Source organism: Felis catus, chromosome E2, assembly GCF_018350175.1.
Source record: "Felis catus isolate Fca126 chromosome E2, F.catus_Fca126_mat1.0, whole genome shotgun sequence".
NCBI lineage: Eukaryota > Metazoa > Chordata > Mammalia > Carnivora > Felidae > Felis > Felis catus.
This window is the reverse complement of record NC_058382.1, coordinates 52744699-52770416: the sequence shown is the minus strand read 5'-3', so window position 1 is coordinate 52770416 and position 25718 is coordinate 52744699. Positions and strand designations below refer to the sequence as shown.

The 25718-nt window shown below is 46.5% G+C and overlaps 1 protein-coding gene across 1 annotated transcript in view; it reads right to left on the bottom strand.

Moving 5' to 3' along the window:
• The window catches only part of WWOX (WW domain containing oxidoreductase), a 983070-nt gene that overhangs the window by 232863 nt on the left and 724489 nt on the right, over positions 1-25718 (bottom strand). The gene's annotated exons all lie outside the window — the stretch shown is intronic.

Sequence of the window (25718 nt, the reverse complement as noted above, 5' to 3'; positions counted from 1 at the left end):
GACGATGCTTGGATGAGAGGCAGAGCTTGGAATTTCATGTTTGTGGCACACTTTCAAAACTTGAAAACTCAAAAAGAATTTCTGATGCAGGTTCAAAAAGGGGGAAAAAAGGGGAAAACAGAGGATTTTTAGGGCAGTGAAACTACTCTGTATGAGACCACAATCGTGGACCCATGTCATGATCCGTCTGTCCAAACCCCCAGAATGAACAACGCCGACAGTAAACCCTGATATAAAGTACAGACTCTGGGTGACAGTGATGTGTCAGGATAGATTCTTCAAGGGCAACCCAAGAGCCATTCTGTAGGGGATCCTGATGGGGGGGTTGCTGTGCATGTGTGGGGGTAAGGGGATATGGGCACTTCTCATACTTTCCTCTCAAATATGTTGTGAACCTAAAAATGCTCTAAAAAGGAAAGCCCATTAAAAAAGAAGTGACAACAGCTTCAACAAAAAGCATATTTGAAAAATATAGTGGTAGAAATGACCAGCTATTAGAATTTCAGCACAGTGTCCCTATTTGAGGAGAACTTTTGACTGTCCTGACCAAGATCTGGACTCCCGTGTTCCAGCAAAAATAGAATCTGAGACTCTAGACCTTGTAAACACCACCCCCTCCCCACTTGTCTTGAGTCTGCCCCAAGTGTCACAGCACAACCCTGACCAACTTCATGGACACTGTGTGTGGAGAAAACATCTGTTTTAGATTGTGAGGGACACTTGGTGGCCCACTCGTGCCGATGTGCTGAACATCATTTGAGACCACCTTCTGGCTTGTCAGAACCAGCCCGGGTCTCTGACACCTACAGTCCCTCCTCCTGACCCAGAGGTAAAGCCCCCCCTTTTCCACCAGGAAAATCCTACAGAGCCTCCGACAGTGATGTCCTCTCTGCAGAGTTCCCGGATCAAGAAGGAGCAAGCCGAACAAGTATCTGTGTTCCAGTACTACTTTGTGCCATTTGCACTGTCACCCTCCCCACCACCCTCACCTCCCATGTTAACAGACATTTGCTTATGTGCCTGTGGTCTTGTACCAAGAAATCGTTGATGACAGGGTGTCTGTCTTAATTGTTCTCATTTGTATGTCTATCTCCGGTTCTGGCATGGGCTTGGCATGTCGCTGATGCTCACAAGTACAAAAGGGTGATTGGACATATGGGCAGCTACATTATTTCCAGTAAGCCACTAGGATATCATTGCAGATTTTCAATAAAATATAAAAATTCCACCATTCATCCAACTATGCACCATTTATCCATCTATCCAACCATTCATCTGTACACGCATCCATCCATCCATCCATCCATGTAACTGTCCATTCATCATCCATCCATCCACCGAAAAAATGTGCAATAATACCTACTCTGCCATGCCTTTTTATGGGTGATAAAAAAAGAAAAGATGACTAGAAAAAGATAGAGTCCTTGCCTTGACATATGTTGCTGCTGACGAGGAGAAATATATGAAAGCAAAGACCATATCTCGTCCATCTTTTTGTCTCCCATGGTGTCTTGCACAGAAGCTTTATTCAGTAGCAATGAGTAAGTGACTGGTGAATTAATGAATGAAAACAAATACAAGACAGGATGGTAAGTGAAACGCGTCAGATAAATGCCATAGACACAATGTCATCGAAGAGTGGAAGGGGGCTTGATCCCATCCAGCTGGGCACCTCAGGGAAGGTGGAATTTGAGCTGGGACAGAAGGGCTGGCTCAGATTTGGAACCAGGTGATGAGAGCAAGGCATTCCAGAGAAGAGTTTCTCCACGCATGCATGCGTCTCTACTGTCCTAGCCCATTGCCATGCCTGGCACAGAGGACCTCAATATGTATTTTTGTTTTGAAGTGAGGCACCTGCCAGGCTGTGCTGAGCATTGGGCAAAAGTGAAGGGGGACAAAGTTTCTGCCCTCCGGGAGTCTCCTGAGGCAATGCCAGAAGCCAGTGTAAACTGGGGGTTAGAAAGATGGTGGGATGTACCACCAAATAGCAGTTTCAACTCACAGAGTAAAGCAGAGGGCCTCAAGGGACCGTCGATGAACAGGTTTCTAATTTGACTAAGTTTGAATCTCGTGTTTGCAATTAGCAGCACCCGTTTGCATACAGTTAGTGTGCAAAGCCCTTAAAAAGAGCGCGTTCCCTCAAGTAGGTTAAATATGCAACCCCCCCATTGCAATGGTGCCTGAAGTAGTGATTTGTTTCACGCCTTGACTATCCTACGTAGACCAGGGATGGACTTCAGCTCAGTCTAGGTCCAAAGGACAATGCTCACATTATATCTGGCCCGTCTGTTCAGAATGAGGGCTGGATTTACCAAGGGCCCTAACCTAGGAGGTCTGAGCGCCGATACTGGTCGGGTGTGGTCCAAGTGAACAGTCGCTCAGTTAACATACAGCTTCACCACCACCACCACTGACTACCAGAAGAAAACACCTCCAAGGAAACAAAGCAAAATCATGGAAACGAGCGATCTGTCATGAACACCTGTGGGCCCTAGCTGGCCCACGGATCCGTGATCCAGGTTCAGCTTTTCCTGTGGCGCCTGCTTCCCTCCGCAATGGCAGAATGATTCTGGAAGCCTGAGTAAGTCCCGGGGAAGCACAGCCTTACTCACTTGCTTTTTCACGCATTCATTCCATACATATTTATCGGCTGCCGAGCCCTCTGTTTGGGCACTAGGGAGCCACCGGTGAATCAAAACAGACACGTGGCCTGTGGAGCTCACAGTCTAGTGGGAAAAACAGGAATTGATAGATGAGCACAAATAAGTGTAAAATCACAGCACGGCTGTCAAGAGGCATTGTGCGGATCTCTGAGAACTTCTAGGAGGGTTTACTGCAGTCGAGGATGGCTTCCTGGAGGGAGTGACAATGAAGTTGAAATATGAGGGCAAAGAAGCAGAGAGACCAGCATGCATAAAGGCCCCGTGGCAGGAGGCAGCAGGAAAATTTGCAGAAACTGGGAGAAAGTCATTGTGGTAAGAGGGAAGAGAATTAAGGAGAGAGCCAAGAGAAATGAGACTAGGGAGGTAGATGGGGGCTAGATTACTGGGTGGGCGGGTGGGAGGATTGTGGATTACGTTTATGGGGTCTGTCTTTATCCTAAGAGCAAAAGAAAACCATCAGTTTGGTTTAAGTGGAGGTGGGAGGAATAGGAATGGTGTACCCAGATTTGAGTTTCAAGAAGATCGCCTTGGCTGTACTTTGAAAAAGGTCGAGAGCAAAAAACCATCTCTCTGCTGGCACTACCTCCTCCATAACAAGGATGCTGCTACTTATACTTGGCACACTTAGGCCAGGGACCTCCCCTTGTCCTGTTCGAACCTTCCCTGCCATCTGCAATCCTGGATGGACCCCATCATGACTACTTGTATGATTCTCTTCCCTTCCATGGGCCCATGCTTGGTGCTCCCATCACCTGGCTCCCAAGGATAAGAAGCAATAGCTTCTCAGGTCCTTTGGTCTCCAATTCCCCTGGGGATGAGTCTAGAGCCAGACCAACGTCAAGTAAGACTCACACGGTCTCTAGCAACGGGGACCGCTGTAGCAGTAAAGCTGCTGCCATCGAGGTCTGTTGTTTCTATCTTTGTAATCTTCATCCCACTTTTCCAGCAATGACATTCCTAACTTTACACCATTCCCCACCATCTCTATGGCTTGGGTCGAGCAATCTCATCCCTCAGCTCCGACGTGACATTCAGGCCCGCTGTGGACAGGGGCAAGGTGATTGGTTCAGGGACTGACATGTGGCCCACTAAGGGCCAATGAGAGACAGCCGCGAGAATCCTGCTGGCGCTGTAGGGGAGGAGCCAGGCACACGCTTTCCCCCTTGGTTCTTGGAACCTGAAGGATGTCTGGGCTCATGGTGGCCATGTCTGCCCTCCTGGACTGGCCCTGGCTGAAAATGAAGTTTACCCAGAGGGAAGCTCAGCTGAAAGATGGAGAGAAACAGAATTATGACAGCGCCATTTGATCACCCGGGTCAGACCATGCCAGATCTAACGCTTGGCTTCCCGGTTCCAGGAAATGATAAACTCCCCTTGTTCTGGGGGTGGGTATAGCATCACTCACAACTGAAAAAAAAAAAAAAACAAAACTCCAGTCTCATCTGGTCTCTTCTCATTGCCCCCCTGTGATTGCTCCCAGCCTCCCTACCCACCTATTGCCTGAGAGGAAGGCAACTGGGGATAAAATCAGGGGGGGGGGGGTTTGAAAAGGGTTGAAAGAACTCTCTCCAGGGCGGATCTTCAGACTTTAGCTACCACACACCTGGCAAATGTCGCGTTAGAATCAGAGGACACACTCAGAACCGTAATCTTGAAAGTCCGGCTTTCCTCAAAGGTGTCAGCCTTCTTGCACCCCAAAGTCCCGGGCATAATGATTTCAGATTTTCAATTTCTTTTGAAAACTCCCAATTTCCTCAACTGCAAGTATCTAAGAGGAACTGTTACCCAAATGCTTGCAGAAAATGCAACCCGAGGAGACAGGATCTCAGCTCAACTTTTTACCCCACATTAGCGACAATCATTTTAAGTCTTATCATTCATGAGTTTAGAAATCCACAAATCCCAATGCCAAAAACCTGCCTGTGCACGGGTATGTGTGTGTGCTATGCCTGAACAGGAAAATAAAACTGACCTTGAAGAGCCAGGGTTCTGCTTTGTCTCTCCTTCTCAAATTCAAGTGCACCTGCTATAACTTAGCTTTCCAACCCAATATCCTATTTCATCAGGAGCTGATAAAACAAACAAGCCCCTTCCTCTTGGAACAATGGCATGCCACTGTGCTCTGGCTGGAACACTGAAAAGTGGTGCGCTTTTCTCTTCCCTTTTCCTCAAGGAAATAACCAATGACTAACTCCCCCACCCCACCCATCATGCGCGCGCGCGCGCGTGCACACACACACACACACACACACACACACACACACACACACACACACTATGTAGTGCATCTGGGCTGGAGACTACACAATCCCTCAAAGACAGGGAGGGAGTATTGGAAAAGGATGGATGAGACAATCTGTAATCTATCAAGATGAAATGATTGGGGCCATTCTCTTCTTTTTAACCAAAACCACAACCTGCAAACATACGCAGTATTCCATAGTTAAGGACATAGACTCTGGTGTCATCGCCTGGGTTGAACTGCTGGACTAAGCTTAGAGCGACATCGCCCTGGAAAGCCTACAAGCCTTGGCCCTCTCACCTGCCAAATGGGAGTGCTATCGTGAAGTTAAATAATGCATGAAAAGCCCCCAGCACACCCCTTGATGGGCACATGTTAGACACTAAGGAAGCAGTGCTGTTGCTATTAAGACGGTAAGTCCCCGAGACAGACGGCTATACAGACGTGGGGTGGCATGTGGAATCTCGGAGCGAGACCTCTCAGGCCAGCACGATGAACTCCACATAATAAGGCTTTCGTCACTCAAGAGGAAAACCTCTTCCCTGTTGCCCTGGCCCCGTAGGGTGAACCTAGGGCAGCTGTGGCATTCAGCCTGGAGGAAGCCATACACACACCTCAGTGCCTCGTCCAGATGGAGTTAACACGAGACTTGGAGAGGGGATTAAAGAATAGAAACGTGTTCATCTGTGAAATTAAAGGTAGTACAGCATGACATACAACATTATGTGTTGGGGTTAGTCAAAGGCAATAATTAGGCTGAGTATGCCTCTGGACGCACTCATAATCCAACAAAAGCAATTCTACTGAATGAGGCGAGCTGATTCTCTAGGGAGGGAAAATGGGCGAAAGGGGCAGAGGTACTTGGCAAGGAGCTCAAGGGACTGCGAGCTGGGCAAGACCTGCCCCCCACGAAAGGCCCCGGGGAATGCAGGAGTTTTGTTCGTGGTCACCGCAAGTGGCCAGGCTGCCGGCTTCAACAAGGGGGGGTGTTGTTTATATATCTCACCGTTGCCACGGGTCCGAAGTCCAGACACGGTGGGGCTCACAAGGCCACGGGGTCACCTGGCCCAGGTGTCAGACTTTGTGGCTCCTGCCTAGAGGCTCTGGCAAAGAATCTGCTCCCAGCATCACTCAAGGCATTGGCAGAATTCAGTCCCACGTGGTTGTAGAACTGAGGTCCCCCTGTCCCACGCAGCTGTGGGACTGAGCCCCCCATCTCCTTCTGGCTGCCGGCCAGAGCTAGCTCTCAGCGTCTAGAAGCCGCCCATCTTTCTCAGCACACAGTCCCCTCAGTCCCCTCTATCTTCAAAGTCAGGAACCGAACACGGAACCCTCGTCCTCTGTCATCGTTCTGCCTCTCCTCTGGCCACCTCTCTCTGATTCCCTCCCTCCTCTGCTCCCTCTTCTGCTCTGAGGGGCACCTGTGATTCCATGGGACCCACCCTGAGAAGCCACAGGAATCTCCCCATTTTAAAGTCACCCGATGAGTTACCTTAATTACACCCGCAAAGGCCCTTTTGTCATGCAGCATAACCAGGAGAGTAACACCACAGGGGGAAGATCACAGGGCCAAACGTCTGCCCACCACAGGGCTACAAGTCTAGGCTCCTGGCACCTCTCTCGGAGTGGGCATCAGGCAGAGCCGCCATGGGCATCTAAAAACAGGGAGCAGGGCTGTTGGGGGGACTGGAACCTTTCAGGATCTGGGAGGTCTTCAAAAGCGACATGCCATTAGAGTCTGACATCTGGCCCCCTTGGAAAATTGTGCATCTTTCAGCCTGGCCCCCCAGAAAAGACACGGGCTCTGAGATCTGTGAGGCGCGAGCGCTCTATCCAACGTCACGAAGTCGTTCGGCTAACTTCTAAAAGGGGGACAGACGGCGTTTGGAGGGTGTGGGCGTTGACAGGTCTCCGGAGCAGTAACAACGAATAAACAACAGCTACCAGCGTAGCCGTGCGTGGACGAGGCCACGGCCTGCCAGGTCCCGAGCAGAGCGCCGCATTTCTAAGCGCCACGGCCAACCGGGGAGGGGGGCAGGATTCCGCCCCCCTTTGGGCGGACAGAGGCCCAGGGACAAGGAGCAGGATGTGCAAGATGATCCAGCCGCACGGGCGACGGCAGGGCCCCTCTGTCTGACCTGAAAGCCTCTCCTCGCCGCCAAACGGCTTGCGGGCTCGCAGGCCCGTGGCGCACTTCTCCTCCTTCCCTCTGCCTTTGACTTCCTCTGGAATGTCCTTGGACCCAACACCCAAGGAACGATGATCTAATTGCCGCTGTTTTTTCCACGACATAATTAAATAGCCACCGTGAGAGAAATCAACCTGAACCTGTTCGGAGCCGCCCTGGAATATTTTATTTTGGGGCTTCTTACACACCTATTTGGGCTTTTGTGGATCTAAAATTAGGTTTCCAATTTTGGCCCTAGAGGCACGAGGTGAAAGTGGTTATAAATAGCGTCTAGGTGCCACATTCTTTTTGGCTCTTTCTAAGGGGCTAAATGAGGGGACAGAGTAATTACTTTATTGAAGACTGCAAGGGACTATCCCATGGCTCACGGGGATCACGGGTGATCGGATCGCAGGGTGCAGTGGAAACCCAGTCCGGCCTTGCTGGAAGCCACCCCGGGAAGCCCCCCGGCCCAGCCCTGCGTTCACGGGGTTGGCACTGGGCTCCGGCCAACAAGGGAAGGGGACGTTCCCTCCCTCCTGTCTCCTTTAACATAGAGAGCAAGGGGCACCTGGGCTGTAATAAATGCAGAGATACAGCTGTTGCGGGGAGGAGGGGTAGAAAAAATAATAATAAATGCAGCTAGGGGCTAAAAAAAAGGTTTTTGAAGCTAATGACAGTGTTCCTGCCTTTATTGCTTCAGGCAGAAACAGGAAGTTAGAAATCTAAGTGGTTTGAGAAAATATAACGTTTAGCCAACTCATTTGCTGGCCTCCAGTTGTATTATCCTAATTTATTTCATTGTTGTGGGGTTTTTTTCTTTTGGGTACTTTTTTGATCTATTTTTAATGGAAGACTAATGTGCATTCCTCCCCCCCCCCCGCCCCCACCACCGTTTTTTTTTTTTTTTATCCCCCCACAGGGATTTACTGAGCAGTAAGACATTTTTTTTAAGAACTTTTCTTTTTTAACCTACTCCTTTATGGAAGCAAAGATGGGGACCGAGGGGGAGAAGTTCCCACTTTGTAATCCATATTTAATGTCTCTGGTACCGATTCCTAAAGCTTTATTTCACTTGAATGTTCCAGGAGGGAAAACTATCCTACCAACTTGGAGGAGGGCATCGGGTAAGACCCCGGGGCCCTGATGGTGTGGTTCTCATCTCAGAACCTGGCTTTGGGCTAGTTTCCCCAGGGGCCACGGCCACGCTCCGTGGACCCCTTCATCCACGTGGTGCACCTGACTTGATCAACTATCTGATAAACGCACCCACTCGTTTTGCACCCACTCGTTTTCCAGGCCCGCAGTGTCTGCAGAGTGGAGACATATAATTGTTCCATTTTTTCAGTGCCCTGGGATGGAGGGAGAGAGAAGCTACCTCCTCCGGGCTGAGGGCTGAAATCTCTTCATTGTTTAAGTACGTGCAAGGGCTGGTCTGGCCACATTCTGTGGATCTAGGACCTCCCTGACTCTTCCAACACAGAGAGAGAAAGTCAGCCGATTTGTCTTAGTGTTCTTGGATGAGGGGGAGAGGAGAGGAAATAAAATTAGTTTGAAGGATTTCTTGAATAATCGCCCCATTTAAGGAATCGATGAGATGACCCCGTGTTTCCAGAGCTCAGATGAATGTAAGTGCTGTACAGTTTAGTTGCTCTTACGAGCTGCCCAATAAGCCTCTGAGGAAGGTGGGACAGGTGCTGATCGGCCCAAAGGGACCGAGGACAATTAAGAGATGGACAGGGGAAAGGGCATGCTCGAGGTTACAAGGGAAGTTAAGGTGAGAGCTGGGATTAGCCTCCATGTGGATGGTCCATGAGATAAGAGTCCCCTCCCCACCAGATGCTCAGCCCACGTCAATTAAAGCCAGATTCTTTCTACCAAAAACGTAGCATCTATATATAATGAGGCCTAAGGAAAAAGAATTTTCAGTATTTTGGAAAATAATGAATGAAACAAGTCAAAAACATGTTAAGACAACAGGTGGGGTGGGGCGCACGAGGAGGGTCAAACAAATGAAGATGCCAACTTTAAAAATAAAACCAGTCGTCAGATCAAGCAGGGAGCACAACGAAACGAACAAGAGAGGGGAAAAATTAAGACGAGAAGTCCAGGCTGTCACCAGAAGAGATTAAAAAATAAAAAAGGTAACAATGTCACCAGAAGAGATTAAAAAAAAAAAAGTGGTAAAACAAACAAACAAACAACAAACAAATTTTTGGTTAGCGTATAGCCTTTTAAACTTGAATCTGATCTTCTGGGCATGAAAATTTCAGATGCATTAAAATTAAGCAAAGAGCAAATTTCACAAGCGTGAGACAAACAGCCTCATTCTGAAGACTGGGGTATTTAAGAAAAGGCAACCAAATGACAGATTCCAATTCTAAATCTGAACGGCCTCTTTATTCCAAAAGACGTCCAACTCTCGATGTCACCCTTTAAAAATGAGGATTAACCCGAGGATGCCTCGATATCCCAGGGAAAAGGAAAGAGGAATTGCAGCCATTCTTACTGGTTTTCACTTGTTCTAGCCATTCAGGCAAAGTTTTTTCAATTAGTATCTCCCTCTTGCGTTCTGAATCCAGTTGATTCATCATGGAAACAACTACATGGGCATGTCAAAGTGTCTCCATTTTACCCGGCGAGGCTGTGCTCACTTATCCATGGCGGTCAAGAGCCAGGTTCAAATGCAGCAGTATAATCTAAGAATGTCTCAAGATGATCTGCCCCAGGTGTTGTGATTTCCAGTCCCCATGTACTTGAACAAGAAATTGGATTGGTCACTTGCCCCTAGTTCCAAACTGGGAAGAAGTCACTGAATCCAGAGTACTTACGGGGATGTTTACTCAACTCAGACTATGAGGTGACTGGACTACAGCAAGTGAGATCAACTATGTACAATAATGTATCTTGACCAACAGCATTAGGAGGAGAAGACGTTCTAGGTTTAATATTATTGTGCTCTTGGCTCTCTTCACCTGTTCATACTCTGATTCCACTCACTGATACAACAATCGGTTCCTGGGAACCTTGAAGATAAGATGGTTCCTGTCTTCAAAGAGTCTTATATAGTCTTACAGTCTTAAGTCTTATAGATGTCCCAGACAAGAAACTGTTTCTATTCAATGTGATAGTTCTTGAAAACGGTAGAAGCTGATGAAGTAGAAGACAATCTCAATTTTGAAGGTCAACTCTATCTGCGAAGAGGGAGCAGAAAAGATTACCCCGGGGAAGGGTTGTTTTGTGCTGAGTCTTGAAAGACAAAAATCAATCCAAACTCAACAACAATCTCATCATGGGCTGACAATACCACAGCCAAGAGAAACTCAGGAAGAATTCTCAGAAATCAATATATCCTTGGTTTTTGTTTTTTCTTCAAACCTCCTTCTCTTGACGAGCTTCTTAAGTATCTGGCCAAGGACCTGGAAACAGACTGTTTGACTACAGAAAATCAAGCTTTGGAAATGACTGTGGATGGATATCAGTAATGCAGGGCTTACTAATGTGGATTTTGGGTTCCCTGTGATGGATGCTTCATCTCGGGGATGGCGTGCCCACACTTTCAGGAGCGACGGTCTCTTGGTCCAGCACAGAGCCACTGAACAGACCACTGGAATCCAGAAGGAGCTGCAAAAACCTTGAGAGTCTTGGCAAGGCTGCCTTTGATCGCCAGTTCACACCCAGCTACTTTCAGTCATCCCACACACATTCTAGATTTTTCTACCTGTGTCCAAGGTACTGACAAGGCAATGCAGAGTGGAGCCATTTGCCTCCTTTCTGTTTCTTTTCCAGAGTTGATCCAACCATGATGTATCAGAAACAGCAAGAGGGAAAGTTCTGAGGAAGCCCTATAAGCTTCAAGCTTAGATTTTCTGGTAACTCAGTTGCTCTTGAAGTTCATATGCCTGGGTCTTCATTGTTTCTCTCTCTTGGAGTTTCCAGTCATGGACAGGTCATCTGACCTGGGGTATGGGACTTGTGGTCCCAGGAGTAGGACCACGGGAGATAAATATGTAGTGGGTAAGAATACAGTCTTTGATGTCAAAGAGTCCAGGGTTTGGGTCTTGGGTTTGATGTTTATGAGATGAATGACTTACTATCCCTGTACTTTAGTCTCCTCATCTGGAAAAGAGGCACAGTAATGCTTACATCACAGGATAGTTTTGAAGACTAAAGAGAAAAAAGAGAGAATTGTCCCCAAAGTACAAAACTAAATCCACGTCATACAGAAGAAAGCCCTATTATGTGTTTTAAGCACCTACTCTGTGCTACCATTTTGACTCATTATCTAGCTAAAGCTTGATAGGAATTTTGAATGGTTGCCATCATGGCCTTCATTTTATAAAACAGGAAAGAGAAGCAGGAAAGGTAAGGAAAAATGAGGGCAGGCTTCAAGCCGAGGTCTGTCTGATACAAACCCAAGACAGTTCTCTCATATACATGCAGATAAACGCCTTATCTCCTTGGGTGAAAGGAGGGGGTGGGCAGGCAGAAAAAGGGACAGGCGAAGGCGAACAGCTTTCGCCTGGGACCTCGGCCATGGGATTTGGCATTAATTCCTTCCGGGCAACCAGAAAGAAGAACATGAATAGATTTCTCAACTTCTAGCTCACGTTTGCCTGAACAATGAGGTCTCAAAATATCTCAACAATGAGATGTTTTCCCCTGGTGTCTTGTGATGACCATCAAGTTCAGTTAGTCGAGTTCAAGGTCCTCTTATCCTCTTACGTGTCCACGAAATTCAATTTATCTTGGCACGTCACATGTGTGGGGAAAAAAAACGCATCTCAAACCTTTTGAGATGAAGCCACCTTTACAATGTCTTTTTTTTAATCTCAATTTTCTGAAATGATACATTTTAGCTGGTTATTGTTCTTTCCTCCCCCAGCCCAACGTTACAGAGGTCAATTTTTCTTATGTTATCTATTTGGGGGCGGGGGGGGGGACTATCGTGTGAGGAGGTAGACTTATCTTCAAAGCTTTCCTTTTTTTTTTTTTTTTTTTTAAATTTTTTTTCAACATTTATTTATTTTGGGGACAGAGAGAGACAGAGCATGAACCGGGGAGGGGCAGAGAGAGAGGGAGACACAGAATCGGAAACAGGCTCCAGGCTCTGAGCCATCAGCCCAGAGCCCGACGCGGGGCTCGAACTCACGGACCGCGAGATCGCGACCTGGCTGAAGTCGGACGCTTAACCGACTGCGCCACCCAGGCGCCCCACTTCAAAGCTTTTCAAACTGCTGTCAGACATTTTCACAACTTCTTCCCAGACTGTTCTCCAAGGCGCCACGGGAACCTAAGGCATGGGATAGAGCGTGTTGGGGACTCCTGAGTATCCATCAGAGCAATGGTTTTTACCACTCAAGGGTAATTCTGTGAGATCCCCTGGCAGTGTGGGAAACAGCTAGAGGTTAAGAAGCCTGATTCTTTACGGGGAACGGACTATCACTGGGGAGGTTCTCCCAAGGGCACACGAAGAAGAATCCACTTTGCCCCTCCACACAGACTGCATCCAGACTACCAGACAAGAAGGGCCCTCCATGTCAGAAACACAACGATCCATAACTTGGCTTCAGGCATACTAAAGAATAATCACCAGAGGCACTGGGGTGGCTCAGTCGGTTAAGCGTCTGACTTCAGCTCAGGTCGTGGTCTCAGAGTTCGTGGGTTCGAGCCCCGCGCCGGGCTCTGTGCTGACAGCTCAGAGCCTAGAACCTGTTTCAGATTCTGTGTCTCCCTCGCTCTCTGCCCCTCCCCCACTCACACTCTGTCTCTGCCTCTCACAGAAATGAATAAATATTAAAAGAAACTTAAAAAGAAAGAAAGAAAGAATAATCACCCACCAGCCTCGAGATGGGGAAAGGCAGAGGGAGGCAAAGAAAATCTCAGCCACTATTCCCATCTACTTGCTTTCCCAGCGGAGCCACATCAGTCTACATTATCCTACAGAATACGGCGCAATGTTTTTTGTGAAAAATAAAACCAAAGAGCTTAATTAATGCCATAATTACATTAAGGCCCAAATAAGCAGGGGGGGAAAATCACCATGATTGAAAAAAACAAACAAAAACAAAAAAAGTCGTAGTGGAAGCACAATCCTTGACTTTTAAGAAGTACTCTTTTATTTATCCCACTTCTTCTTCTTCTCTTTATGGGGATTAATTGCCTTTTCCAACCCAAGGAAACCTGAGACTCTTCTTTCCTATGATTATGGGGGAGGCAGACACAATGTAGAGGAGGAATAACAGACGCTCTATTTCCCGAGCACTCTCCCATGATTTATGAAAGGTGTACCTCACGGTGGGAAGATAATGCCATTTGAAATGGTCCATTTCATAAATCTATCCCCCTCATCCCTAGCTGCATACAGGACTACTATGAACTCCTGAATCCAATAATGTTTCCATCCTCTATTGACAAAAGAAGAGGAAGAAGAAAGAAAGAAAGAAAGAAAGAAAGAAAGAAAGAAAGAAAGAAAGAAAGAAAGAAAGAAAGAAAGAAAGAAGGAAGAAAGAAAGAAAAAGAAGAAAGGGAGAAAGAAAGAAGAATGGGAGAAAGAAAAGAAAAGAAAAGAAAAGAAAAGAAAAGAAAAGAAAAGAAAAGAAAGAAGAAAGAAAGAAGAAAGGGAGAAAGAAAGAAAGAAAGAAAGAAAGAAAGAAAGAAAGAAAGAAAGGAGAAAGGGAGAAAGAAAGAAAAAGAAAGAAGAAAGGGAGAAAGAAAGAAAGAAAGAAAGAAAGAAAGAAAGAAAAGAAAAGAAAAGAAAAGAAAAGAAAAGAAAAGAAAAGAAAAGAAAAGGGAAAATAAAAAGACTTTGGAGCAAGGTAATGATGCACTTACAAGGGAGCAAGGCTAGCGCTCTGTCTCCAAGGCTTTCTTTGGCAATGGCCACAGAGATTCCAAGGCGGGGAAACTTGGATAAACAAAATGAAGAAATAATCAACACATGCGACATCCCTAATGTCCTTTTACTGCTAGTGGCATTAATTACAGCACGGGCCCAACCCTCCAAGCGACCGCAGAACCAAATGTTTTGCCTGACTACCCCCTCCACCACATGATAGATTTATCCTTTGGAACTGGGATATTTCCTATTCATTCATGCACCGGTTCAGTATATCTGCTTGTTTATCTAACTGCAAGAATGCATCCGGAAGAGGATTCTGTGCCAAACGTGACAGTGGAGGAGGCAGTCGGGGACCAATCATAAACTTCAGTGAAATTCACGGTGGTGAGTTTTTCTGGCCATAAGGAGGGGGGAGGTGATATATACATATCCATGCTCTGCAGGCTCCAGAAAACCCTGATGAAATATGAGCACAGGACAGAGGAAAAGTTCCTTGGGATGCAATGAAATGGACGCACAGGCACCAGGAGTGGCTAAAATACACGACTGAACAACACAGATGAGTCATACGTCAGACGGGGGTCAGCTCCCCGCAACAGACCGTCGAGACTAAAAAGGAAAGAAATGAAATCCGCTAGGCAGGAAATGCTTCATGTTCATTAAAAAGGGAAGAAGGTTAAATTAAAGAAAAAAGAAGAAGTAGGAAAGGAAAGAAAGAAAACCATACTTGGGCTCCTTTCGGGTACTTTAACCTCAGTGGGGATTGGTGCGTTTGAGAAAACCCATATATATACCCACCACTCAGATACTAATGGATTAGGAAGCAGATAAATCACAGGATATAAGATGGGAATGATGTAAAAATGTGAATTTGAAAGAACTCCTCACATCATACTCATCCTGATGCTCTGGAATTTGCATATTTTGACTTGTATTTAAAAAGCAATTTCAAGGTCAGCTTCGGCGGAGAAACACTGAGCTAAGATGGGAAGTAACCCCATTAAAAGTCTACCAGTGTTTTGCATATTTATTTTTCTTCTTCTGTAGTGAGCAATGACGACTCATAAATCAAAAAATCAGGGTAAACAAATACCAAAGAGGTTATTTTATATAAAATGTATACTCCTTATTCTATCTATTTATATACACCAACATTTCTATTACTTGAATTTATAAAGTGTGTAATACATGCATGCATGCTTTAAAAATCTGCATGCATTTGCATAAGAGAGAAAACATATATTATTGTCCCAAGTCTCGGAAGACCATGGCCCAAATAAAATGACGACCACCTCAAATGCGTTTTTGTATAATGGGATGGAAAGTAGTGTGTATTTTTAAAAGCTTCAGAACCGTGATTTTAAAAACATAAACAGATTTGCATTTTCCACTTATGCAGATTCCGTAGTCTAACCATGAATATCCCATGCAGCTGAACAGGATAACCTTGGGTCTTACCAACCAGGTTCAGGGAGCTTCAGCAAATGCATATGTACAAATATCAAAATTAGCCTCTGTAATCTCAATGCCAAAAAGATCATCAGACTCATGTCACCTAAAGGAACACAGAAGTGGGGTGGGCTGCCGGGACGGATGAAATCTGGAAGATCGCAGGTTGCCATTAGAAGGGCAGGGCTACCCCCAAATCAGGGAATTTTCCCAGAACATTTGGGTACTCCTGAATCCAAACACTTTTGTATTTCAAGGAACTTCTTTTCGATAATTGGATATTTGAGGATCAGACGATGAGATGTAATGGCGTCCCGCGCCGCGTTTTGAAAACACACACCAAAAATCAGCCTTGTTTATTTATTTGCTTGTTTTCTAAAAGTCCAATCCCCGACTTCATTCACCAGAGTAGGTGTAAAGCAACTCTTGGCTATTTCCAAAAAAATTTAGCACACCCTCAAAGGATAAACATTCGCCACTGGTAAATGAAAGAAATGAATCAAGAAATCCCAGCCACCGTAGTATCGGGCATCACTGCCTAAGAGGGACGCACCACCGACGATGGCGAACACCCTCTCCAGGCAGGAGCCTTTGGAGGCTAGGTACTGCCTCTCATTCATCTTTAAAGCTTAGCAGCCTATTTGGAGTCGAACAGACAAAAGATGCTGGGAGAACATATGCTGACTGTAAGACACAATTGTCTTTGTTCCAAGAGCCATTGGTAATGAGCCGCCTGAACATGACTTAGAGTCCCCTTGATGGGCACTGACCCGATGGGCTCTTTGTCTTACCTAAAATCTCCAGTGGCTGCCTGAAGCACTTAGAGATTCCCAATTCCTTACGCGGCCTTCAAGGCCCACCTCTCCAACCTCATCAGATCTCAGTCCAAACCCACGTCGTTACACTTCATCACCTAGCGTGGTTTTTCAGCCGTGCCAAACTGGCATTGAACATCCGCTGTTCCCCTGCCTGCGCCTCTAGCTTTCACAGCATACCTTTGCCGCCTCTAGCAATTCAGGCCTCAGATTGATTAAGGGCTTTCTAGACCCGAAACCAAATTAGCATACTCTCATCCCCAGTCCCTCTCGATCACTGTACCCAGTAAACTTGGCCATATACCGCTTCTCTCCAACTTGTATCTTGTTCACTCATTCACTGTTGACTGTTATGAGTGCATTGGAACAAAGAGCCTTCAACTGCCTTCATTCCTATATCCCCACCACTAGTACATGGTAGGTGCTCAATAAATACCTGCGGAATGAATGAATTACTAAAATATCCAAAAATGACTTTTTTTTATTGTTTATTTTTTTTGAGAGAGAGGGCACGCAAGTGGGGGAGGGGAAGAGAGAGAGAGAGAGAGAGAGAGAGGATTGAAAGCAGGCTCTGTGCTGACAGCAGAGAGCCCGATGCGGGGCTCAAACTCACGAACCTTGAGATCATGACCTGAGCGGAAGCTGGACGCTTAACCAACTGAGCCACCCAGGCACCCCCAGAAATGACTTTTAATATTTTCTGTATTTAAGGGAATCTTGTTGATGATGATCCTGAATATTCAGGGGACATGACAGCTCCAAGAGCTGGGAAACAAGTGAGTCAGACCCACCAAGACAGCTCCTGGGGACAGAAACACAAGGAAACAGAGCCCTTGCTATTAAAAGGGAATTCCTGCCACACACAGCGGTCCTCAAGCTCTTCTGTGCTTATGCCTCACCTGACTCTTCATGTTTGGTGATGTCACCAACCTCGTAAACATCGTCAGTGATACCCCTGATTCTGACTCGGAGGTCAAGCCCTGAAGGGCTGTCCGTACACCGGTCCGAAGAGGCAGAGGTTAGCAAACGCTGATCTGGTTCCTGTCTTTCCCCACCGCGCCCTAGCTCACTTCCAGGCAAGTGGAAATCCGGCCTGAGTATTTTTTCACTCTCCTCTCAAAACAGAAACCCTATGTCTTTCCTGCCATCCAGGAAGGTCCTGACATACAATGTCAGATGATGACATTTCAGGGACTCAGGATTGGAAGTCACAGGGTGTGACTGGGAATCCGGGCTCGGCTGCCAGCTGCCCAGCCTTGAGAAAGTCACCTATCCTCTCGTAGGAAAACGCGGGTAACAATCCTCACGAGACAGCTTTAAGGGTAAATCATGAAAGGACAATTAAATCCTATAAGACAGTGCCTAGCACAGAGCCTGGCAATGTTAAAAAGCTCAGTAAATATATGTGTAGCGGCTCCATAGAAAACGCACATTCAAAGAGAAAAGATCATTTTGTTAATGTGTAATCCTTATATGTGTATCTAATCAGTATCATGAAAAACACAGGTGGGGCCACCCAGGTGGCTCAGTTGGTTGAGTGGCCGATTCTTGATTTCGGCTTAGGTCCTGATCCCAGAGTCATGGGACTGAGCCTACTTATGAGTCTGTCTCTGTCTCTCTCTCTCTCTCTCTCTCTCTCTCTCTCTCTCTCTCTCTCCCTCTGCCCCTCTTCCCTGCTAGTGTTCTCTTTCTCTCTCTCTCTCTCAAATAAAAACAAACAGAACAAAACCATGCCAGATATATTTGTGAATCTGGGTAAAAAGTTGCTCATGCTATTCCGGTAATATTTTGGTAAATATGAAATGCTATTAGAATTAAAATCTCCTCCTTACGACCCCCCCCCCCCCGAAACACTCATAGGTGTGCCCCCTTCATGGAAACTTGATGTACCTTTTTTTTTTTTTAAATCTAGGAACGGAGATCTGATGAGAAGGGGGCTATTGACGGGCCACTTCCAAGTTCCTGGGGCTTAAAACTGTATTTCTACCTGATATTCCAGGACCAGGTCCTAAACAATATGTGACCACACATATTGCTTTAAAAGCATCTTTATAAGATTTAACCATGAACCAAACCCCTTGCCTCTCTCGGCTCCCAGTTAACATGTGATACCCTGTGATACTCCAAGTTAAAGAGTTACAGAAGCCTGGAATTTTATATGAGCCTGACAGGGCTGGATTAAAACCATACTCCAGGCATACCTCAAACAGCGGCACTCACTTTTTCTTAACTTATGGTCGATCTACTGGACACATTGGCTGGAAACTATAACTGGTGACCTGGTGTCGGAAGCCTCTCCCCGCCTAGCGTGAGTTGGTTTCCAAACCAAGAGGGAAAAGCACAAAGAAGACATATTCCAAAAGCCATGCAGCCCATGGACTGTGCCCAGGGAGGAATGTGAGAAGTTTTGCAGTTAAAGCAAGTTAAAATTCAAGACTGGGGCACCCATGTCCACTGCAGCATTATTCAAAATAGCTAAAACATGGAAGCAACCCACGTATCTAACAACAAAGGGAAGGAGAAGCAACAGACTATGCTTCAGCTTTAAAGAGGGAGGGAATTCTGACCCAGGTTACAACACGGACGAACCTTGAGGACATTATGCTAAGTGACATAAGCCAGTCACGAGAAGACAAACGTTATATGATTCTACTTATATGAGGTACTGAGATAAAGATAGATAGCAAAATGGTGGTTTCCAGGGGCTGGAGAGTGGGGAGAAAGGGCAGTTATTTAGCAGGTCTAGAATTTCAGTTCCTGGGGCGAGTTACAGGGTTGGTGGTCGTGCTGACTGCTCAATGCAAATGAATTTAATGCTACTGAGCTGTGTGCTTAAAGATGGCTAAGAAGGTAGAATTTGTTCTGTGCTGTGGGCTGACTTTTAATTCCAATCTTTTAATTGTTAAAAAATCAGTGGGCCACTTTGACTAATTGCCAGTATCTACTACTCAGGCCTCATTTACTCACCGGGCAGGTAAGCCTACAGAGGAGTGGGATCTGGATAGTGAGATCCTTACCCATCCTGGGGGGACCATGTGAAACTTGGGTCTGGGGACCTTCAGAAGGTTCAGAACCATCCAGGATAGACCCGGAAAGACCTGCTAGGGATGGGCCACTGCATGTAGCCACCTGGAACGCAGTCCAAGGCATTAGGACCGAACTCAAAGGTGAGAAGAACACATGCCACAAATAACAAAAGTCAACCATTAAACTCATCACCTCCCCACCTTCCAGCTACTGATCTTGCCTTCCGAATTTCTGTCCATGGACTACCATTCTCCTGGTTCCCAGAGACTAAAATGTAATCATAACTTCCTAACTTTTTTCTGAGCTTCCAGCTTCTTCTTCCTTGACATCCGCTATAGACATAGGCATGTTATCGTCCTATTTAAAAAATCTGCTGTTGGGGCGCCTGGGTGGCGCAGTCGGTTGGGCGTCCGACTTCAGCTCAGGTCACGATCTCGTGGTCCGTGAGTTCGAGCCCCGCGTGAGTTCGAGCCCCGCGTCGGGCTCTGGGCTGATGGCTCGGAGCCTGGAGCCTGTTTCCGATTCTGTGTCTCCCTCTCTCTCTGCCCCTCCCCCGTTCATGCTCTGTCTCTCTCTGTCCCAAAAATAAATAAAAACAAACGTTGAAAAAAAAAATAAAAAAATTTATAAAGTGGGGGCGGTGGGGCGCCTGGGTGGCGCAGTCGGTTGAGCGTCCGACTTCAGCCAGGTCGCGATCTCGTGGTCCGTGAGTTCGAGCCCCGCGTCGGGCTCTGGGCTGATGGCTCGGAGCCTGGAGCCTGTTTCCGATTCTGTGTCTCCCTCTCTCTCTGCCCCTCCCCCGTTCATGCTCTGTCTCTCTCTGTCCCAAAAATAAATAAAAACAAACGTTGAAAAAAAAAATAAAAAAATTTATAAAGTGGGGGCGGTGGGGCGCCTGGGTGGCGCAGTCGGTTAAGCGTCCGACTTCAGCCAGGTCACGATCTCGCGGTCCGCGAGTTCGAGCCCCGCATCGGGCTCTGGGCCGATGGCTCGGAGCCTGGAGCCTGTTTCCGATTCTGTGTCTCCCTCTCTCTCTGCCCCTCCCCCATTCATGCTCTGTCTCTCTCTGTCTCAAAAATAAATAAAACGTTAAAAAAAATTTAAAAAAAAATCTGCTGTGGCCCCACCACCAACTAGATAAGTTTTCAAACTTCTGGTTTGGGCACTTGAGCTCCTCCACAAATGACCTTGCATGATGAGGCCTGCACAGCAGCTGGTGGGGGAGCTGGGCACATAAAAACAGATGCCACCCTCTGACCACGTTTGCCATGGGCCTCAGGGTGTGGCCGGCGATGAGTCATAGCGGGTCATGTGACTGCCTCTAACCTATCTTAGCCCAAGCCATCCAACCACCAAGCCCTGCTCTCCCAACCCACCTATGTATTTTGTAGAAAGTCTTATCGGGGAGTTTGAAGCGTCTTGTTCCCACAGACCTTCCAGGTTGGGGCAGTTAAGGGGTCCACTGTTTGGACGCTGACGGTTCAGCCAGAGGGAAGGGGACACAGTTCAACCCTCACCGTGTTCTCCTTCCGGCTGACATTATAAACCTCACACCTGTCTTCTGGACACAGGGCTGGACCAGATGCTTCCCGGTGCCTCCTTGCTCTTCACCTTGTCTGTTTGGTCTTCGGGAGGTGCCTGGGGGGCCAACCTGAGTCATCCGCCTTCTGGGAAGGTCCCTCCTACAAACCGCCGCTTCCCCGGCCACGGGTGCTGGGCCAGCTTCTCTGTGATGTGGATCAAGTCTGTTCTAATTCCACAGGGCCCTCCCGTCGGGGGAATTCACCCCGGAGGCCGCGGCTGCAGGCTTCTCTTTCCGGGAGGTCAGCGATTCCAGCGCTTGGTCGGCACCTCTTGAAGACGGTGCCAGGAACGTTTCGAGGAGAGCATTTTCCTTGGCAGGTGTGCCTGCTGGCAGGGCCCATTTCAAGGTTTGCGAGAGCAGGAAAACGGCATCTGGGATCTATCTGTGGTCGTCGGTCTGCACATTTTGAGGGGCGAAGTGAAAAAGAACTGCCTTACACAGCATGTTCTTATCCAGACATAGGCCGTGTCCATATGAAGACACAAGCCGGAGTGGATGGAAACCGGCCGCGGGGCACCTGGGACTGTCTCAAGGGCTGCCTCGGGTCACTGCCCGGTCAGTGGAAGAAAAACCGCTCTGCTCTGTCACCATCCAGACATCTTAGTTCCCCGGGAGTTTGACACAGCACCGCGTGAGCAGTTCGGGAAAAGGGCCGCCTCTCTGTTTGAAGGGCTGGGCGAAAGCCTCTTGCACATCAGCAACTCAAAACGGTATTGCCGAGTTGGAACTGCCTTGAAACTTCTCCCCAAGTGTCCTTCCCTCTGTGAACCCTTCAGTGTCTTGCCCAGATGGACAGAACGAGACACAAAATGAAATATTCCAGCCAGGCCTGTAGAGGGTCCTGTGACTGCCCACCCTGTGCTATATTGCACTTAATTATTTTCATATCTGTCTCCTCTGTTAGACGATAGGCTTCTCAAGGTCAAGGATCACGTCCTAATTAGGTTCGTATCCTCACCTTTGTCCCCAAAGCAGATGCCCAGTGATACTCACTGACCTGACTGCCCCAGCCCAGCAAACTCTTCTGAGCATGCACACCTGGACATTCCATTTCTGGCACCATGGATTTTCCGTCATCCTCCTGCCCCTGTCACGCCCTCATCATGGCAGGCACCCACTCCCCCTTCCAGTCCCAGAGTACAGGGGAACCGCCCTGAGCACTCCCGCTCCCTCTAGTCCAGGCTGGGGGCCTCTCTTACCTATTCCCAGAGCACCTGACTGGGCTCCCAGGTCACACATCACACAGTATTCCCGGGCCCTACCAGTTCCCCATGGTTCCCGAGCCGGAGGACCACGCGTGTGCTTATAGCTCTGTCTCCCTTGTGAGCTTGTAAGCTCCTTGACGCAATAATCCATCGTTTTGCTTTTAAACGAAAATCCACTAGGTTCTCATCTACCACATGCTGGTCACTATGCGAAACTTTCATGGGCATTGTCTCACGTGATGTCCGCATCAACCACAGGAAGTAGTTATTACTATATGTCCATTTCACGGATGAGGAAACTTGAGGTGGCCGGTGACATGCACGGATCCGTAAGGGTACTAGTTACAGATGGAGCCTGGGTATCAACCCAGAAATCATTCACTGCAAAGCCGTGGCTGTACGTAACTGCTGTTCACCTTGCCTTTGTCCTCTCGGTGACTAGAACAGTGACCCACATATGAACAGTGAGCACTCAACGAACAAGGGTGGGCTGGATGTTTTGAAGGCACCACGGAATCTTCCTGGGGCTTTTCAATTAGTCCTTCTCCTTCACTTTACTCACACATTTTTTTATTCTATGTTTTAAAGTTTCTTTAGTTATTCAGAGAGAGAGAAAGAGAGCGGGGCAGGGGCAGAGAGAGAGGGAGAGAGAGAATCCCAAGCAGGCTCTGCACTGTCAGCATGGATCCTGACTTGGGGTTCAAACTCACGAACCGTGAGATCATGACCTGAGCTGAAATCAAGAGTCAGACACTTAGCTGACTGAGCCACCCAGGTGCCCCTCATTCTATTCTTTGTCCTCAATAAATTTGTTCAATAGGATTGACTGCAATTAACAAAAAACCCAAAAATGTAGTGCCTTCCATCTGAGAGAAGTCTGTATTAAAAAAAAATAAATCCTGGAATGATCAGTCCTAGACATGATATGATTTGGGGCACCTAGCTCCCTCCATTCACAACACTGTGCCCTTGTCAGCCCCAGTGGCATCCCAGATGGCAGGAAGGCATGAGAACTTCCCTGGCATCCCATGGACTAGAACTTTGTCACATGGTCACAGACAGCCAAAAGGGGAGTTAGGACATGAAATTCTTTTTTTTTTTTTTAAGTTTATTTATATATTTTGACAGGGGTGGAGGGAAGGGGCAGAGAGAGAGAGAGAGAGAGAGAGAGAGAGAGAGAGAGAGAGAACCCAGGCAGGCTCTGCACTGTCAGTGTAGAGTCTGAGGCAGGACTCAAACTCACGAACCATGAGAACATGACATGAGCTGAAGTTGGACACTTAACCAACTGAGCCACGCAGGATCCCCAGGGTGTGGAATTCTTATGCAGACCCACCATGTACTCCTTGAAAAATTCTGTCACTAAGAAAAAATGGACCAGATCCTGGGGGACAAGCAAGATTTCTCACGCGGTAGCATGTTCTGAATCCCTGCCTTCCTCAGCTGTCCCGCATACCCTGAAGTCGGATTCTGGTCCTCTTTTACAGACGCCTTGGAACCTCACCCTCCCATTTTCTTTCCAAAGCCGTCTTGTCTGCAATGGCTCTTCCCCAGGGGCTGGCTGCATTGGCTGCCCTCTCAGCACCCCCCGGACCCCCACCCCCAGAAATGGAAACAGAGTCGGTCTGGCAACCTCACCCTGCCCTCCTCCTCCACGAGGCTCCATAAATATTTTTGGAAGATAATGACTCAAGGTATGGCCATCTCACTCAGATCCCAGATCACATGGTAATATGATGCCAGGATTTTTTTTTTTCTCTTCCTTAGCACTGGAAATAGATTTTTAAGCAGTGTTATATAGCAGTTCCTCCTCAAGATCCTTCTTTCCTTTTCTTTAGTAATGTCTTTATAAATCACCGTTATAAAAATAAGGCAAGCAGAAGGGAAAATATGCAGTACCTAGAAACCGAAAATTCAAGTATTTGCTTTTTATGGGACACTTGAGGCTCTTAAAAAAGGGAACTGCTAGAAAAGTTAAATACAAAAAATTCACTGTGTGATAACATAAAAGCCCAGCAGAACTGAAGAGTTTATGAAAATAATTTGAATATTTACACTTCAATTTATGGTCTGAAAATCACCCCCAAACCACGAACTTATTCTTAAATGGATTTTTTGAGAGAGCGTTAAATACGTTTTGATTATTTTGACACGATGTCTACTTGGATATTCTGTGCAACGATTTGAAAGCAAAGAGGAAATCCCCCCAAAATCGAACCTAATTGTTATGTGACCATACACTGTATATACAGAGAAGTACATTTATGTGCATGCGTATATATGAAGTTTAAGAAACATTTCAACTTCAAGGGATGCTTTGGGTTGTTGTTATTGTTAGGGGGAAATACTGTAAATTTAACTGGAAGGAAGCTTAGGGATGAAACACATTGTAATTCTCTTGACAGGGAAGCTCGGGTTCAAGTTCATATCTTTTTATTTTCTAAGACCGAGGCTGCATGATCGCTTAAACCATGTTTTATACACAACATTACAGAAACACAGCAATGCGGGTCCATAAAACTGTTGATGAACGAGAACCAAATGTGCTACCATTTCAGATTTCCTATTATTTTTTTCCCTGTAAGTCAAAGAAAACCCTTCTCAAAATTTCTTACATTTCATCTATTTAGGAAAAGTATTTACCACCATTTTAACAGGCCTCAAAAGCATCAGATATCTGTACAAAAAAAAAAAAAAAAAAGAACCACCAAAAAAACAAACAGCATTCACTTCAAAGGGGGAAAACATATTCAGAACAAGAAAACTGGTCGGGAAAGCATATGTCCAAACACTTTATTATTAAACTCATGGTTTTAATGAAAGTCAAACATGCAGAGTGCATTATGTAAATACATATGGACAAAAGGCTTTTGAAGTCTAGATGACCACAATATCCAGGATCTGTGACTATGATTTTTTTTTTGTTTGTTTATGGATTCTAGAAGGACTTCATGTAACACACACACACACACACAACTGAGACAGTTTATTCACTTTTAAGCACAAATCTCTGCAAGCTTAAGCAAAAGGGATGGCTAAGAATATGTAAGTATCTGGCAAAAGAATAATTCACTGAGCTTCAGAGTTAGAAATAAAAATAAACACAGTAAGAGAAATCCCTACTTAATCTGTCTCCCAAAGAAAGACACTTATTCAAAGGGACAAATTTCCCCTCACTGGGGCACTGAAATGAAACTCAAATCAGAGACAAAAGATACACACCCAGGCACCAAGAACAGTCAACAAATAAGTGCTTGATTAAGTCTCATGATTATGTCTTAATTACCTTTCTTCTCTCCAATTTGGATTTAAAGGGGAACGCACACCTGCAAACAGTAATGTCAGCTCACGTGGGGTCATAGCGCTAGTGTTCACATGATTCCAGACATCAAATAACCAGGACCCATGTATCAAATATTGCCCGGGTGCCTACAGGGAGTCAGGGTTGCTGCATGTTCGTCTCTGCCTCCACTGAACTTGGAAACAGACATGTAAGCAGACACATATAAGTAACAATAAAATAATAACATTCCCTGGTGGTCAATTATGTATCAAACACATTGCTAAGCCTTGGCGTGTATTATCGCAGATAGTCCTTGAAACAACCCAGCGAGTATGACTTTTTACACACGAAGAAATCAAAGCCCAGAGAAATTAAATGACTTGCCCAAGGTCACCCAGACAAAAAGTGGACTGAGGGCTGAAGGGCTATCTATGTTCTTTC